This window comes from Atractosteus spatula, chromosome 10, assembly GCF_055471065.1.
Source record: "Atractosteus spatula isolate fAtrSpa1 chromosome 10, fAtrSpa1.hap1, whole genome shotgun sequence".
NCBI classification, from domain to species: Eukaryota; Metazoa; Chordata; class Actinopteri; order Semionotiformes; family Lepisosteidae; genus Atractosteus; species Atractosteus spatula.
Genome location: NC_142715.1, coordinates 7736867 through 7756372, shown reverse-complemented (window position 1 = coordinate 7756372; position 19506 = coordinate 7736867). Strand labels below are relative to the sequence as shown.

Sequence of the window (19506 nt, the reverse complement as noted above, 5' to 3'; positions counted from 1 at the left end):
TCATTCAGTACCTACAGTATATGGCTTATTATCTGTCTACTCCCCACCTTTGTCCATCTGACTCTGGTCTTCTAGCTGTCCTCAAGAACATCTACATTCTGTGGGTGACAGGGTCTTCTCTAGATGCACCCCAGAGCTCTCAATTTTTATTCCCAGTGATATCAGTCACGTACCCTGAGTGCATTTAAATCTAACCTCAGAACCTTTCTTTTCAGAAGACTTAGTGTCTGTATCTGCTTCATTTTCTAATTTTGGTAGCACCTCTAACTGCTTGTCTTTCTTATATGCATTTACTTTGTAATCTGTGGTCCTTTATTTGTTTTTACATCTACTGTATTGCTTTGAGGTGATATATAAAATAATGTTTTTTATTATTGTTATAGAGAAACATGATCAGATTTTCCCTGGTTCAGAAAAAAATATCTAAAGTATACTAGTCTGTCACTCTTCTCATTCCCTTTGCTAAATTACTTTTCATGCTAATCTGATCAATCTAACTGCCTGTTTTCTGTGCTTTCTCTATCCTGCTAGATTTGCAATTATTCTGAAAATTTTCTTCTTGAAATAACTCATTTCTAAATACCTTTTTTCACTGTTAACATCTTGCAGCAACTCTGCGACAAAATATACACTTAGCTCAACCTGACAGTTCATCCTGCTACCAACATTGAATAAAAAAAATCTTAAGATTTCTATATTTATGTCTTTATTTAGTGGTTTCATTAGTGACAAAGGCTAAACTTTCTTGGAAAAATGTATTTTATGTGTTGCAGAAAAAACTGACTTGCTTTAACAAAATATGTTTACAAATCCTTTCACCTGCCAATCTACCTGAATGCCCAACTATCTGAGAAGCCCTCCATGAAACTATGGTTGCTATTAATTCATTTAGGGCTCACTGACAGAATTGCTGTTTTTTATGCATGATAATTTTCTGATTCCTCACTCTGTTTCATGTTTATAGATAAGACTTTATTGATCGCAAAGGGAAATTGATGTACATGTTCATGTACATGATGAACATGTTTGCATGTTCTTTTGTAACATACACCTTTTTGTGATTTTTTTGTATATCTAAGCAAGTGTTCCTGCATCCCTCTTCTGCACTATAGTCATGGCTTTTTTTCTGTTTGTTTATTTCAAAGCAACACCTGCTCCATTTCTAAAATTTTTTGCCCATGTGCATTTTTGTGCACTTTAACGTCCTGAATTTTCATTTGCATTAATTTGTAGAATGAATTTTGAGTTTTAGCCTTAAGTTTTCACTATCTTTTGTTTCTTGTCCTACAACTGTTATTATTGATCACCGAATTATTGTACTTGACATGACTTCATTCAGCCTTTCCTGAACGTCTATGACAGGCAGAGAGAGTACTGTTTCTGGTGCGATCTTTTGCAGCTGACATTTCACTGTTTTAAACGAACAAGAAATTAGATTGCTCATAAATCAGTTATTCTATATAAACACAGCGTAATTGCCCTCCGAAAATCCTCTTTTTCTTGTTCGTTTTAGAGACCTTGATCGAAAATAATTTTAGATGTCAGAAAGGATTTATTTTCTCTGTATTTCCTACATTGCTTTGTCGAGATTTTAACTTTATATCTAACTTTATATCTAGGCTCAGATTTCAACTATAGATCGTACAGTAATTAATAGCAGTAAATACTGATGTTTTGCGCCCTCTTACCACAAAAATATGTTTTGTAGCTGGGATTAACTTTATTTCGTACGCATATCTACTCCGGTTCGGACACCGAACAGTTAAAGATGGCGGCAAATCAGACACCCAGAGGGGGGGGGGGCGTCTTCTCGCCTCCATAACTAAAATGCCAAATAGGAGTGGCTTAAGCGACATACACAGTCGTGTAACTGACAGTTTGAGGTAGCCTATCGTGTAAATTTCGCTTTGTTGCTGATAGGTTAAGCTTTCGAAACTCTGCCCCAAAGTCATGTGACTGATTTTTCGCCCTGTTTCGTTGGTTAAACGCAATGATCACAAGCACCACCATGGTAACTGGGATGTGTAGTTTTTAATTCCGTTTGAATTATAACTGTACGTACTGTCTTCATATTTGGCCAGGGCTTTAAAGAGAAGGCGCGCCAAAAAATTTCGGTGCCGTCGTCTCCGCTTTAAAGGTACCCCCGTGCTGGAAGAATTTGACCTCAGAACGTTTGCCCAGTGTAGTTATAGTGGACATGAAAACAAGAGTTCGCTGGCATTATATCCTAGAAGACACAGACCGGCGCCAGACCGGTAAAATGCCTGATGAACTAGGGATAGGACAGTTTCCAAGTGCTTGTACAATCGATGGAAAAGTTCAAATAAATGTGCAAAAGAAATAAACAAAATAATCATTTATTTCTTTATCATATTGGCTAGCTAATGTCCTCTCTTTGCTAGTTAGTGACTGTGTTTCTGCGTTGGGTAGCAACGGGTGACTGTTCTCAGGCGGAAGATGTAAACAGCTTAATTTTCGTGTTAAATAATTTTTAAAAATTAAAATTCATTCTATACAGCAATCACATATTTGGGTACCGTTTCATAAAACTTTCATGCTTAAAATGTTTAGGGAGAAATGGAAGACTGGTGTGTATTTTTTCTTTAAACTATCAAGACCAGCCATACGCAGTACAGTTTATGTACATACATTAATGTTTATGTTCCTAAATTAATATCGTTTATGACCTTCAGATGCGTTATTCTCCTCTTCTTTTTATGCTTAGCTACTAAAATTTCCCTTTAGTGGTAACATTCCATATAAATATTCAAAACTAAGCGGATTAAAATGTGCACAGTAAAGAAATTAAATGATTAAATCTTTTCACTACCAACCAATGCACCACGAGTGCGCCTGTCGGTCATTTTGGCCAGCCAATCACTTACCGCGGTGCCCTGCGGGTAGGTTACTGTACCGCGGGTTTTTACCGCTCATTTTGAATGGCTGCATCTGTATAAGGCATTCTCCCTACAGCCAGCTGAAGATAAAATTCCACACGTGAAAATGGTTTAAAACACGCACATTTCCTGCAAAGTTCAAGAGGGCTTCTAGCGGAGATCGTTTACATCGCAACAATCCGAAGCGCGTCCCTGAATTGGCTTGAACCACCAGCCCTTTGTTTAACAGCTGTACAGAGACACACTCCCGTTGCTTTTCACCATTCACACGTTTGTAGTTAAAGAAAATAAAATGCTGGCATTTTTCTGCCAGCCGGCAGTATTTCTTCGGCACTGACCAAGAATAACCAAGAACTTTATTTCTTCTTTCGCAGGCTGTAATTTTCAAAAAAGGAAGTGAATACTTCCGACGGAGATACACTGCCGTTGTTTTTCTGCACTTTTCGTTAAAAGGAGAAAAAAACAGTTTTTTGCAGTATTTCTTCTGTCCTGGTAAGCGAGAGTTGTATTTTATCTCTCAGAGGTTGTATGAATTTCTTGAAGTTCAGAAACAACTTGCTCCCGAAAGGAAATTAACACTTGCTTCAAAGTAAGTCAAGACGTATGTCTCCCTCGCTGCGTGTGCTCTTATCTGTCCATCTCTCTCTCCTCTTCGCTCACTCCATTTGTCTCTCCTCTTGTCTCACTCTGGCAGTCTGTGCAGGGTATCTGAAGGCAATGTAACAACACTTGGCAAAGGAAATATTCTCAGAGGCAGAATACAAAATCATTATTCTCTTCTCAGTCAAATTCACAGCTCAGACTCATACTCGGACAGAAGCTCACCTCCATATTTCTCTTTATCCGACAATCCAGAACCAGAGGATATTCAGACAGTCAGTGCTGCTACATGAATAATATCAGGCAGAACAGCCTGGACTCAGGTCACATCTCCCCCTTTTCTCCTTCCTCACAGCCACTTAGAGACAGAGCAGAGCTCCTGGTTCTCCTCTCTGTGAACTGGTTTCAGGGGTCACTGATCTGGCAGCTGTGGGCTCTGTTCCAGGTCAGAAGCAAGAAGCTTCTATTAACCCTTTCCAGGACTTCCAGCCCTTCAGTATTACTTTCTTAACTGTATGTCAGCCTCCAAAGATGTTTTTTATAAATGTTTTGTAACACAAGTGAGTGTGGAATTATCTTAGTATTTATGTAATTAACACCAGTAGTGACACTGTGATCAGTATATTGATTATCAGTAGCCAGTGGTCTGAAGGTCATGTCTACAATAGTGACCAGTTGACCAGTCTGTAGCTCTGAGCAGTGGGACTCGGATCACACAGAAGACCTGTCTGTGTGTGATTCCACACCAGACCTGGGATTCAGCATCTCCCACACGTCTCTTAGAGTCTTATAAATATACAGTTAAACAGAGTCTGATAACAGTTATACAGTTAATTAAATCATCAAACCCGCAGAGGAACTGAGAGATCAGGAGTCTGAAGATTACACTGAAGATTCATGTAAAACCCTTAAAAGCGCTTATTTCAGGGACTCGTGCTCGTTCTCTACTGCTCCACATGGGTACGCTTTGTAACGCATTAATCTGCGAAGTCAACTATTTTTTTCTGTTTAATGAATATCTTTCCTAGGTCCGTCGCTCTCCTTTTCCAACTGTGATGATTCGCTTCTCTTCACAGCCCGGTGTTTTTTTTATTTTTTATTTGGAGATCTTATATCTGTAAGAAAAGCCCCCCGGGCTCCGGACAGGAGTCTCCTCCAGCGGAGACACGCTCTGCTCTGTCAGAAAGAGCGCTGTGAAGTCACATACACTAACAGGATCGCTTGGATCAGAGAGCAAGACTGCGGGAGGTGCGCGGAGAGTACGCAGGAGAGTTATTGATCACTTATCTATCGACAACCAATTAATTCAACTGAAGAAACGTAGAAAAATCGATTAACTTCACTGATTGGTGAGTATTGATTATTTTCTTGACCCTGTTTGAATATCTAGAAAACAGTCAATAAAGACTGTATCGATCAATTACCATAATGCGTTAAGTGTTAATAATGTTCAATCCAAAATTAAACAATGATTATTCATATTATTATTTAGGCAACTGTATCCTAGAGCTAGAAAATTATATTCCAAGTTGATAAATGTATGTAACAGTTTAAATGCATTTTTCCAATGTTTATAAATCATAAGAATGGTAACCACGGCGACAGGCGCCCCGTCGCTGCGCGCCTCTAAGTGTCTCGCATTCGTCACAGAGAGCGGTGTGACGTCACGGGCAGCAACCAATATTAATACCAGTGTCTTCATGTTAATATTATGAGAGTACAACTGGTAGTTTTAATGCTAGTGTTCATGTGAGTATTAATGACAATAACGCTACTGATAGTTTTAGTTTTAATGTTCATTTTCATGTTAATATTAATTATAACTAAAGTGTTACTGTTAGAGTATTAACACCAGTAGTAATGTTAGTTTTAAAAATATCATTACTGTTATTATTAGTAGTTTGTGTCAGTGTTAGTGATAGTGTTACTGTTGTAATATTAGTAGAATCAATTTGTGCTAGTTATTATGTATCTGTAGATAAGTGTGTTTGTGGTATCTGTGTGTGTGTGTTGTCTGTTCATGTTTTGGCTGTGTGTCTGTGAGTGCCACACTCACAGACACATGTGAGCTTGTTATGTCTGTTAGTGTGTGAGCGTGTGGGGTCTCTGAGTGTGTCGTGTCTATAAGTGTGTGTCTGTGAGTATGTGTAATGTCTATTTGTTTCTGTGAATGCATGCCTGTGAATATGTGTGTGTGGTGTCTGTCAGTATGTAGTTTTATATTTGTAAGTGTATGTGTGGGTATGTCTGTCAGTGTATGTAGTGTCTATGTGAGTATTAATGATGATAGCATTACTGATAGTTTTAGTATGAATGCTAGTATTCATGTTAATATTAGTGAGAGTATATCTGGTAGTTTTACTAATAATATAAGTTTACATGTGAGAGTTTGTGATGATAGATACTTTTAATTTTAGTTTTAATGCTAGTATTCATGTTAATATTAGTGATAATTATACTGTTAGTGTCAGAGTATCATCATCATGTTAGTTTTCATGACAGTATTACTGTAATTATAAGTATTATTAGTCTAGTAGTAGTTTTGTCAGTGTAAGTAACAATGATAGTGTATGCTTTGGTGATGGTGTTATTGTTGTAATATTAGCAGTAACTGCATTAGTGTTAGTTATAGTGCATCTGTACCTAAGAGTGTATGCGGTGTCTATTTGTGTATTTAGTGTTTATTTGTGTGTCTGTGAATGTGTGAGTAAGTGTGTGGGTGTGTATCTGTGAGTGTGTGAGTGTCTGATTGTGTGTATAATGTGTGTTGTGTCTGTGAGAGTGTGTTGTGTCTGTGGGTGTAAATGTGTGTGAGTGTGTAGGTGTATATTTGTCAGTGTGTGTAACATCAACATCAACAGGTGTTGAGGTCCAAATTAGCTTGTGAATTTAAACACTTTCTAGAGTCCAGACCAACATCCAATGTGCACAGCTGTGTATGTACCATACACTGATCGATTGCACCACTGGACCCCTGTAAGGCAGGCTCCTACACAGATTGTAAAACTGGCACAAATGTAGGGTGAAACACAGGGTTTTGGCTGTGGATACATCTCAACATGGGGGAAAGGGACTGTAAAATAGTAAGGAAAACACAAAAGAAGAAACTGAAATATATGCGCTCACTGTAAAGTAGGAAGAGGTGGTCAGACAAGCAAAACAGCTTTGCGGATAATGCGAAGCGACATTGTTTTGTTTTAATCAGCTCACGGATTTCACTTCATGTGCCTTAAGCTGTGCAATTTGTATGGTTGTTGAATGAGATTCTTCACAAGCCCGGTCAATTGCCAGTGGAGACTCTCACGACACACTACTTCATGAAGACTCTCTTTAAGATGATTACACCTTTCATTGTCATGTCGCCTTCTTTGAATACAATAGTAGCATCAACAGCAAGAGAAAGGATGAGAATTGGCTTTTATTAAGTGATTGCAGTGTTTGTTTGACTGAGGATACTTGTGTGCTGAACTGTGTAGTGCAGTAAAAGAGAAGGTTTGTGTCATTCAAGACTGTAACAGAACAGAACAATACAATTACAATGCTTTTATGAGCATAAATATTAGTGGTACATCACAGTTCTTATAATGGTGAAAACAGGAGAAGCTTCTCTAAATTTTTGACAGATGTATTTAAAAGGCAAGAAATACTATCATTATGCAATTGAGCTCCTCTTTATGTTGTAGACTGATATGTATAGAATTAGGTGACAATATTGGAATTCATTCAAATGCACAAGATTTATTTTCAGCAACAAAAATGCGCTCGAAAATATTTTACAAGAAAAACCTTACATTCACCCTCTACATTAGCAGAGATATGTAGGACAGATAGTTCGTGTCACTGGACACTGCGTCACAGAGGTTGATCTCTTCTCCCTCATTATGCAGGCTTACCCACTCATGAAGAACTGTCCTCCAGCGATAGTCAGCTGCCATCACTGACTCAGACATGATGTTCGTGTACATATTATACCTTAATTGTACCTGGCACTGCATTACAATAATTTGATCAAAATGTTTAATGAACAAACAATAATCAAATATTTCTTCTTTTAGTAGATAAAGTCTTTGTCCAAAAATGAAGCATTTGTTCCTTTCCTCTCCTACCACCCTTTATAAGTCACCCAGTTTTCTCTGAGCCAACAGTGTGAAGTATGAGGCAGTCAAGGCTAACACAGCCGAGCGCTCTAAAGAGCTGGATTAAAGCTCCAGTCTCTTTGGGGGCGTTGAGTTGGATTCCCACTGCTGCCAAATATCTCCAACTATCTCTGTGTCAAGAAGAACTTGTTTTTTTCTTGTTACATCCCTGTGGTTTAAACCAATTTCAGACCAATTTATTTAAACAACCATGCTGTTCTTATGGCATGGCAAAAAGAAATAACATGACACCTCCTTTAAAACACACATTTGCTGCAGAGGGAACAGGAGAACTCAGCCTTATAGTGTAATGTTATTTTCTCATGCTTGTTTTTAGATGATTGTGATCGAATCTATGATCAGATCTATGACCCTTCATAAAGGTAGCACACATATAATGTGCCACCTTTTCAGAGAATTGCGTTAAATACAGGTCAGAAGAAAGTGACAAAATGTCCGCTAGGCAGTTCAGCAATTTCATCGGTGTTCTCTGTTGTTTAGGTGTAGAGTGCCAGCCGTTACAACCAGGAACCACACAGTTTCAGGCGTCAAAAAGACTTCCCCAAAACCCTGATCCTCTTCTTACTCCGATGATGGCATCCAGACAATTCCTGCAACAAAGCCAAAAAAATGAGTGAAAAGAATACTCCCTACTCCTGCAATCTTTTGCAATGAAGGACCGTGTGTGGTCTGTGTTACATACACTGTTCATCATTTATAATAATCATAAACCTTATTTTATATAGCTCCTTTAAAGGTGGCTTCTCAAAGTACTTTACAGAATGATAACAACAATAAAATAAAAAAATACACAAGATAAGCAGGATGAGGATATACAGTTAGAGGAGACAGTAGATGGTGGTACTAAGTACAGTAGAAGCAGAGGGGTACGGAACAGTTAAATAAAGGTTCTTCTAAAGAAGAAGGTTTTGAGTCTGGATTTGAAGGAGCTTAGAGAAGGTGACTCTCTGATATCCTTGGGGAGAGAGTTCCAGAGCTATGGGGCATAACGGGAGAAGACCCTGTCACCCAGGGAGTGTTGACGGGCTTGGGGGACATTTAGGAGACCAAACTTAAAAGAGCAAAGATTGCAAGGTGGGGAGTAGGGCAACAACAGCTCAGAAAGGTACTGAGGTGCCAAGCCATGCGGAATCTTATAGGTGAGCATGAGGATTTTGATGTCGACACAAAACTTGACAGGCAGCCAGTGCAAGGACTACAGGATAGGAATAATGTGATCACTGATCAGGCATAGTGCAAATTTCTCCATTGTGGCCGCTGGTTCATTTTCGACTGTCAGCTATTAATAAGTCCTCTATTTGACTTGATCAACACCAATCCCTAGAGATTAAATCAGTGAAAGATTTATTTGACAGTGTGTCCTGAGGTAAGTCTTTCAAGATAGTCTTTGTCAGCTGCACATCAAGGCAGAAAAAAGCTTTAATTTTTCTTCTCAACAGAAATGCTCATTGGTCCCTTCAGCTTTATGCTGGCAACAACAGCTGCCGAGAATCAATGCAAACCGTAGTGTGCCATCAGCTCCACTTAATATTGCTTTTGGCTACACCACAGAGAGAATATAATATCATGCCAGCAGCAAGGACTCGCTCGTGTGTACAGAACTCTTCCATTGTGCTCAGCCTCGTGATGTGGAATTGGGAGTCCAACGGTTCTGTACACCTTCTCACACGCCTCAATTCATCTCTGATCTCTATAGGAGACTCAATACCCACTTCTGAAACTCTGAAATCATTCACATTTTGTATCAGCATTTGAAAGGAATTGGGTGAGGATTTTCTTACAATATTGTTATATTAGCATTACTGTAGTGTTGCTAATGTGCTACATGCAATTTATAATCCTAAAATTTTAAAATTCCCACATTTGTAGTTGATTTTGTGTGATCTTCACCTTCACACTATTTTATGTGCCATTTATTGCTTATTAACGTACTATTTTTAACCAAAATAATATTAAGTAAGACCTGTATGTATTCAAATAGTATTACTATTATTTATACTTACTTGTCAAAAGAGGACTGCTGAGATTTTTACAGATTTCTTCTTCGTTGAAAAACATGAAAGTATTTAACCAAAATGGCGACTAACGAATATCAGCAATGCATTGTGGTATATAACCGGAAAAGTTACTGTGTTTCCAATGTCAATTATTTATGCGTTTATTAATGTTGTCAATATTACGGTTGCAATTTAACATTGATAATACATCGCAGCAAGGTGCTCCCTGCTGTGTGCTGATGTGCAACTTTAACGCATGCAGTTAGTAAGGAAACGGTCACTGTTGTAAGGTATTATATATAATGACATTATGGAATAGGATGGGGACAGGCCTGGCGTCACGGGGGGAGGGAGGAGTGTCGCCCCCTCAGTTCTGGACAAAAGTATTTTTGAACACTTTCTCTTACTTAACCTGCACCCTAAAAAAAAGTTGTACTTTGTCAACGGTCAGATAACACTAAGTGACACTAACAGTCACTCGGACTGTTTGATGTGAAGGAGGGCTATCCGTCCAGGAACGGCACATATCAGTGTCATTATTGGGTGTCAACATTACGATCCTGTTTGTTCAGGTGGACCGATTCCTTGCAGTAGTTTATCCTTATACTTAAAATCGTTATATAACTAGACTAGTTATAGCAGTCTGTGCTTTCTGTTGGTTTTACAACTATTTTTTCTTGTTACCGTCGGATGTAGCTGCAAAAACGAATGCGTTAGGTATTATGTCGCTCCAGGCAATACTAACCATGAGAGTGCTGAAAAATGTGAAACTGAACTTCATCGCAAATACCAGATTGCTAGTCTTTATTACAGAGATGAAGACAAATTTCAGCGGCCAAGTTCGTTGCAATCGACCCGTTGTAGATACCGATCAGCCTCAAGAAAAAAACATCACTTGTGCCTTTAAAAAAAAAAGAAGAAAAACAGAGTTGTAGGTATTGAGGTAATTTCAGGTAGAATGTAAGAACTAAAGTTAACTAGTCCCACAGTAATGCGTGGGGTCCTATCAATAGAAAAAAAATAGTTGTAACTCGAAAACACTACAACCACAACACGAGAAGTCTTCCGGAAACCTAGGTAAATCCCTGTAGTAGTCTAACAGCTCTAAAAACAATCAAATGAAACAACTTAAAAAGAAAAAAAAAACATTAAAAACATATCTAGGGAGCAACAAAAACACAGAATCTAACTGCGAGAGCTTTATCAAGTTTCCGGTACTCCATCGTGCTCCTCTCATTTAAGAAGATATCTCTCAACATCTGTGTACAGGTCAGCTGGAGGTCCACAGCTGATTGTAATTTAAGTAAGTAGCTGTGCTAGCATGATTGGGCTGCAAAGGAACAAGTAAAGGTTTATTCCATGCTGAAACTAGAAGAAAGCAGTGGAGCCTTCTTAGGGTGTGATACCAAGGCATCGAAATTTTATTTTTAATTATTGTTTCAAAAAATGTTTGTTTTCTTTCTTAAATGTTGTTGATTAAAAGATCTTATTTAATGTGAAATATCTGATTATGAAAAGGTCAAAATGTTAGTGAAAACATGAGTAATGTGAGGAAAGATGAATTGTGGGAGCCCCTTGACTCCTCACGTCGTACTGTATTTCTCTCTCATTCTACTTGGAGTGCGCCGTCACTTCTGGATAAAGTCCGTCGGTGGTCATTCCAGACGGGTCAGGTACGACTGCGCTTCGGCACAAGAAGAGACATGTGACTTGCGAGGATCCCGACAGTGTTGACTCTTTTCTGGAGCCTGGATAGCTCAGTCGGTAGAGCATCAGACTTTTAATTGGAAGGCCCAGGGTTCAAGTCCCTGTTCAGGCGGTTGTGCTTTCCTTAAATCTATTGTGAATGTCATTATAAATCGGTAAGGTGTCGGTCTCGTAAACCGAAGATCACGGGCTCCAACCCCGTCCGTGCCTATTTCGTTTGCCAAGACTTGACTTTATCTATATCGTCAATTGACTTGCAATGCAGAAACCTCTGTAATAAGAAGAAAAGAACTATCAGCAGTAGTTAATAATCCTTTGACAAAGAAACGGGCGCATTCAAAACACCAGCCTCCACTGCTTGGTAGAATGGCTGAGTGGTCTTAGGTGCCAGACTCAAGGATTCAATCATGTGTATTGACAGTTTTATGTTATTCACAACACAGATTTCCATTCATGTTTATTAAGATGTGTAATTTGTATGTTGGTTGTATGAGAACAGTTTCTTCAAAAGTCCTGTCAATTAACAGTGGAGAGCTAGCCGACGTATGTCTTCATGAAAACGCTCTCTAAGGCGATTAGAAATGTCTTGAACAAATCTGCGTCATATTTTTAAAATAGTTTAGCTCAAGATGCAACGGGAGTATAAATGAATTCTCCCGCCCTCCATTCCAAGATAAAACTCCATGTGTGAATCTTATTTTACTTGAAGTTGATGATGTTGGTCACTACTGGAAATTGCCCAGTGATATCGACTCAGGTACAGTACTCAGTTGTTATGTGCTGTAATTCGATACATGCAAAGCATTTGCATTCCCTCCAATTATCAATAAAGTCAATAATGTATTAAACATTACATGCCACTTCTTCCCTAGATGATGTTCATGTTGGATCAGTGAGAAAGGCATGCCAGGTTGTGCTTGAACCAGCACCTTACTATCATTTTAGTCCCAACCTGACCGCACTAAGCAATTGTACCACAGAGACTCAAATGGGTCAGTTTTCTCCATTTACGGTTTTTGGGAAAAAAATCATCTGCATTTTTAAGCAAGATTGTATTTTAAATTTCACAAATTGTAAGTATTTCTGGAAAAACGCTGTTTCAGAAAGAAACTGAGTAGACGGGAATAACCCAGTCAGTAGAATATCGAACTTTTCATCTCAGGGTCCCTATTCAGGTGGCTGATTTTCTTGCAACTACTTATTCCATGCTGAAACGAGCAGGAAATGTTTCAGCAGTGGAGCCTTCTTTGGGTGTGATATAGAAAAAACCTTTACTTGTTTCTTTCAAATCAATTTAAACCTCATCTCCAGCACCTAAACTCACCAGTTGCTTTCAGTAGCTAGAGACACAGGCCATATTGCTCCAGGTGAGGATCGAACTCACAACCTCGGCATAGCTCCGCTGTGTACTGCCATATAAGTACCACGCGCTGACCCATTGCGCCACTGGAGCTGTGAAACACCCACTCCTCATACAGACTGATGCGGCAGAAACACAGGGTGAAAACAGGGTGTTGGTTGTGAATCCATCTCCACATGGGGGAAAGGGACAGTACAATAGAAAAGAATATACAAGAGAAGAAACGGAAAGAATTGTGCTCACTGCAAAGTAGGAAGGAAAGAGGTGGCCGGATACATAAAACAGCTCGGTGGATAATTTGTAACGACATTCTTTGCTGACAACCAGCAGTCGGATTTCTTTTCATGTTCCACTGTGCAGTTTGAACATTTGTTCTCCTAGATCGGTTGGTTATATGAGATCAAGTGATATAAATTAGGACTAATCAGAATCAATACAATTGACGTCTGGCAAAGGCAAATAACCTTTGTACATGATCTGGAATGTGACTGGTTAAATTTCAGCACAGTTGCAACCCCCTTTATAAAGGGTGTGCACACGTATACAACCAAGGCATTAAAAGTTTTTTGTTGTTTATTGTTCCAAAAAATGTTCCATTTCTTTTCTTTCTTAAATGTTGTTGATTAAAAGATCTTATTAAATGTGAAAAAATCTGATTGTGAAAAGGTCAATATGTTAGTGAAAAAATGTGTATTGTGAGGAAAGATGAATTGTGGGAGCCCCTTGACTCCTCACGTCGTACTGTATTTCTCTCTCATTCTACTGGGAGTGCGCCGTCACTTCTGGATAAAGTCCGTCAGTGGTCATTCCAGGTCATTCCACAAGAAGAGACATGTGACTTGCGAGGATCCCGACAGTGTTGACTCTTTTCTGGAGCCTGGATAGCTCAGTCGGTAGAGCATCAGATTTTTAATCTGAGGGCCCAGGGTTCAAGTCCCTGTTCAGGCAGTTGTGTTTTCCTTAAATCTATTGTGAATGTCATTATAAATCGGTAAGGTGTCGGTCTCGTAAACCGAAGATCGCGAAGTCCAACCCTGTCCGTGCCTATTTCGTTTGCCAAGACTTTACTTTATCTATATCGTCAATTGTCTTGCAATGCAGAAATCTCTGTAATAAGTAGAAAAGAACTATCAGTAGTAGTTAATAATCCTTCGACAAAGAAACCGGCGCATTCAAAACACCAGCCTCCACTGCTTGTCAGGATGGCTGAGTGGTCTTAGGTGCCAGACTCAAGGACCCAATCATGTGTAGTGACAGTTTTATGTTATTCACAACTGTTATTCATGTTATAATAGACCTCTAACCATATACGTATAATAGACCTCTAAAGTTATCCGTATAATAAGCCTTTAACCATATACGTATAATAGTCCTCTAAAGTTATCCGTATAATAGACCTCTAACCATATACGTATAATAGTCCTCTAAAGTTATCCGTATAATAGACCTCTAAATTTATCCATATAATAGAACTCCAACCATTTATGTATAATGAACATCTAATCATAGACGTATAACAATAGACGTATATTAGAATTTCATTCTAGACGAATTGCAGACCACATTTATACGTCTAAGGTGTGCGTTTAATAGACGTATATTATACGTCTTTTGCCCACTGGGGTGTATCAGGCTCCGCTGCACAGCAGCGGAAGTATAAGTGTATAGATGAAACCTTTAATGTATTGTTCGGTTTCAATCAAAATGCTTTACTACTACAAGAGAGAAGTATAGTAAGAAGGATGGAACAAAATGTATGATTTATTAGAAGAAAACATTTTTTATTTATTTATAAGCTCGTGTCATCCAGCTCTAATACAAAAGCGACTCGCATCTTCAGCCCTTTTTTTTGTTTGTGATCATTAATTTCTTTAGTTATAATCAACATTGATCTTTTTTTAAAATAATCAAACACGCAGACAGATTTTTTAAAAGTATTAAGAGTTGACATGGTGCCCCTTCGGAATAGTCGTCAGAAAATGTGAGAAAAGGAAAGTTCCGTACAGTAAGCTCTCATACACAGTATTTGACATTGGAATCTGATTACAAAAAAACTACCTGTCTCCCCAGCATTTGTCGGTGCTGTTGTTTTTAATTTACATATTGTTCGCATTTTAATGAATTTTTAAAAGATTGATACAAAAATCACTAAATACGAAACGTAAAAACCCCAACTGGAAGCAGTTGACCATTCATATTCTTGAATTTTAAATCCCTGTGTTTATCTGTGTCCGAGTACCTGGTGCAGCTATTTTGAAAGCAGAGTCTATGATTTATTGCGGAAGCGCATTGCCACCAAGGAAAAAAAAAATCCTGAGTTCTCTTAAGAAATACCAAATTATCTCCTAATTGCGACTCACTCACTGAATGATCTCTCAAGAAATCCCGAGTGAGATTCAACAGGTGTTTCCTGCAACAGCCACGACAAGTGTGAAGACGTTCTCTGGATTTCCCGAATATGACGTTAAATTAGTTCAAATCATTTACCAGGTTCCCACGTACAAAAAGGCCCAAGGACTCCAGCAGTCTTACAACCACTGTCCTGTTTGCCTCACCAGACACGATCTCTATTCTGTTGTAATCCACGATGACCCCGTTCTTCAGGTGAATTATCATGTCCTTAGTCGTCTTTAATCCCTATTGCTCAATGCATGGTGAAAGCATTGCATACATGTGTCTGACAATGAGGAATGGGCCCCTGAGAGACTCATTTGCCTGTTTCACAAATGATCGTATTTTACCAGAGATTCCGTTTGGGATTCAGATGTGCATTCGGACAGCAATCCCTTTAAAAAAATGATACGTTCTGGATGAGGTCAAAGGTGCAGGAACACTGTATTTAGGATGTGTTTGCAGTGATTCTCTGTCTCCTGCTTCAATGCAGTGATATATAGATGTGCTCCTGTAATTTATTGGTACATGCCCAGGGCAATAAGCAGTCTGAGGATTTATTTCCAGACGGCATAGAGCAGTGAAGCAGTGAAGTAGTGTAACACACTGGATCATTATGTTATTATAATCTATTCTACTTATATTATTACATACAGGTCTCTAGCTTCAACACAGTGATATATATATATATGCTCAGTGATTTATTGGTACATGCCCAGGGCAATAAGCAGTCTGAGGATTTATTTCCAGACGGGCTACAGGTAGTGTTGTGAAATACTTCAACACACTGGATCGCAGATTTAGACCCCCTGCACTCTTACTCCTTAAAAACCAAAGAAATTAAGATATCTAGCAATCACATTGTAACAGGGGTAACAGTGACTTAATGCTTATACTAGTGGACTTCTGGTACCTTTAGGGTACGGTGTTCCCTGAAGGGCTCTCGAACCCCGCATTTCAGATGCCTGGCTGTATCGCTGATGTGTTGCACCTCAGAATCACTTTTAAACCTTACCTCTGGTATCTTTAATCCCTATTGCTCAACGCATGGTGAAAGTATTGCATAAATGTGTCTGAAAATGAGCAATGGGCCCCTGAGAGACTCATTTGCCTGTTTCACAAATGATCATATTTGACTAGAGATTCTGTTTGGGATTCAGTTGTGCATTCTGACAGCAATCCCTTTAAAAAAATAATACATTCTGGATGAGGTCAAAGGTGCAGGAACACTGTATTTAGGATGTGTTTGCAGTTATTCTGTGTCTCTAGCTTCAACACAGTGATATATATATATATATGCTCAGTGATTTTTTGGTACATGCCCAGGGCAATAATCATTATGAGGATTTATTTCCAGATGTGCTAGAGGTAGTGTTGTGAAATACTTCAACACACTGGATCGCAGGTTTAAACCCCCTGCACTCTTACTCAAAACTTACAAACCCAACTCTCTTACTTAAAAACCAACAAATGCAGATATGTAGCAATCATATTGTAGCAGACACTCATTTGCCTGTTTCATAAATGATCATATTTTACTAGAGATTCTGTTTGGGATACGGATGTGCATTCTGACAGCAATCTCTTTAAAAAAATGATTTTACCTTATCGCGGCTTTGCCCTTCTTGCCTCTTTGGACAATATCTCCATCTTGTCGTCGTTGTTGGTAATGTCTTCTTATGCCATTTTTTTATTTCAATTCTCTATTAGTTGATTCTAGAATCTCTACAATAGAGTTGAAAACATTAGTTTTATAGCAGACAATATGACATTATTTATAGTCCAATTAGGAATGTATTACCCTGTTTTTAACATAACAACAAATTAAAATTGATTAAAACTAAGTTTGGAACACCAGGGAACATAAAAAAAGATTTTTAGGAAAACCATGAGGTTCTGTGTCCGATGCCTGCAAGGGGAGAAAGCTAGAATCCTTTGATTTTTTAAAATTTGAAAATAAACATCATATAACAACAGCTTTCATTCCTAGGAGTGAAAAATAACCATTTTTGAAGATATATTCGATTCTAAAACACTACAATAAAGTTAAAAACATCAGTTTTATATTACATTATTTTTAGTGAAATTGGTCATTAGTGCACTATTTTTAATATAATCTCCAATTAAAAGTGATTAAAATTACGTTTGGAACAACAAGGAATACAAAAAAAAAAAGATTTTAAGGAAAAAAATGATGTCTTCTGTGCCAGGTGCCTGCAAGGGGAGAAAGCTAGAATCCTACCCAGGCTCCTGGAGCTCTGTCCTGGCTAAAGGAGGGTGAATCCATCCCCTTCAAAGCTCCATGAAAAAATGATATTTTTAAATTTGAAAAAAAAACATTATAGAACAACATCTCTTGGTCCACAGAGTGCAAAAATCCAACTTTGAAGAAAATCCATTGACTGATCCCCGAATCCTGAAGTTTCTTCGCATGATATCGGGCTTGCAACCATTTTCTGGAAAATGATGAAAAATGCAAAAATGAAAAAAAAAAGTTATCAAATCTAGAGCCTAAGAGGAAAACAAGACAAATGTATATCTCCAAATAATTTTATGTGCTTCAGAAGAGCCTAGGAAAGTTTTTTGCATACAAGAATCCACGCCCGTTTGCACGTAAGCACACATGCAAGCACATATGACTGCATGCAAGCACATGTGCATGCGAAGTCATCCTCTCCAACTTCTCCAGACCTTGCTGGGTGAGAATTTGCTCTGGTAAATTAGGTCACATATCATGTTTAATCATTTCTTCTCAACACACATACTGGTGCACGTTTTCTCTATGAAAAAAAAAACATTTTTCCCTTGCACGATTTCTAGTTTTGTTTTCAAAGAGAGAACAGAAAGAAAAAAAAAGAAATAGTGTCGCAAAAGAACTCTGTCGCCCTTGGTAGATGTCAAACGTATTGGACATGAAAAATGCCAGATAGAAGGCATTACTCTCCGTTTCTCAGTGTCGGGGCTGCTATGTAAAAGAGGCAATTTGCTCTGAGAGCAGGCTCAGCGCTTACTGAACGCAGATGTCTGAGAGCGGTCTGTCCAAGTGGCTGTAAAAGGACAGCAGCAAGAATACGTAAAACAGGTGTAAAATAAAAAAATAAAACAATTTAAAAATAAATACTAAATGGGTTTAAAATTCAGGAATGTGATTGGTCAGTAGCTTACGATGAGTGTTGTTGGTGTTTCTTGTGACTTAGCGAATTGAAAAAAATATTCAATTTAAAAAAGGCAAGAGCTCCTTTGGAAAAAAAAATAGTTTGTATCTGTGTTGTAACAGCTGCGCCAGAACTATTCAGATAAATCAGAAAAGTACCTGAACTTGACTGGTTTATATTCAGTAATGTGCATTGGGAACGAAAGGGAGACTTACATGGATTTTATTAGGTTTTAGGAATCAGAAAATTTATTTTTACGAGCAGAAATAATTTCCTGCTTTCAACGCTTTTATTGTTTCTGCTTGTAACCTCGAACAGAAAAACCCAGTACTGACTCGGAGTTTCTGTGTTTCTGGGATTTAAGAGGGATGTATGAAGACAGTAAAGGGGAGTTTTTTTTCCCCGCTGTAGAGTATGAAGGCGGTGTGACGAGTCAGGAGGGAGGAGACGCGCATTCCACACGGGGAGCGCAGAGCAATGAGCCGCACCTGCTGCGCGCCGAGTCCTGTCCTATATAACCGCTGAGCATGGACAGAGTCTCCAGCCAGTGTTGGAGAATTATAATTTAACTTTAATTTATTTTTGAGCTGAAGCTGGGTTCTTTCTCTAGTTAAACTTATTGGAGTTAGTGGTTACTGTGCTAGACTGTCGGTAATAGCGCTATTATTTCTTTCTTCTGCTCAAACAGTGCCGGGCAAAACTAAAATGATAACCCTGTTTCAGAAAGATTGAGTCTGAGGGGTAATAGGTGAAGGTTAAAACCCAAAATAAAGGGTTGTTGTTGGTGAAAGCCGTAGGTTGGGTCTGATTTTGCTCGTTATTGACCTCACTCACGCAAACTCCGTGCGCATTAATGTAGGTGGGGCTACGTAAGATAAAGATGAGTATCCCCTTGTGGGGAGTCCCTTCCCCTGCCCACTCTCCCACTAGGGTCTGTTGTAACCCAGTGTGAAATTCAGCATATTGCAGTTCAGCTTTTGATCACTCAGGTGAGAAGCCCTGGGAATATGGGGCAAATACAAGAGACACCCACCAGTATCAAAGGAGAGTTTTTATCCCCAAGGGATGACTTGTTTTACAACAGCAGACATTATCAAGGGTAATATAGCTCATTAGATCTGACTAACCAGTTAAAATGAAATGGTCCGCTTTCTACACAGAAGCCAGTTGTCTCTTCTCAATGTGGGGGTGAGTCCGTCAGTCACATAACAGCTAGGCAGGACTGATAGTCTTGTGTGATCT

The 19506-nt window shown here is 38.7% G+C and overlaps 1 protein-coding gene and 2 non-coding genes across 3 annotated transcripts in view; 2 read left to right on the top strand and 1 right to left on the bottom strand.

Moving 5' to 3' along the window:
• Positions 1 to 19506, top strand: part of LOC148824702 (antigen WC1.1-like) — a 48399-nt gene that overhangs the window by 14441 nt on the left and 14452 nt on the right. The window lies entirely within an intron of this gene.
• Positions 12718 to 12811, bottom strand: trnai-uau (transfer RNA isoleucine (anticodon UAU)). The gene is made up of 2 exons: positions 12774 to 12811; positions 12718 to 12753 (listed from the first exon to the last, which is right to left on the bottom strand). It is a non-coding gene; the product is annotated as a tRNA-Ile (tRNA).
• Positions 13594 to 13666, top strand: trnak-uuu (transfer RNA lysine (anticodon UUU)). The gene has a single exon. It is a non-coding gene; the product is annotated as a tRNA-Lys (tRNA).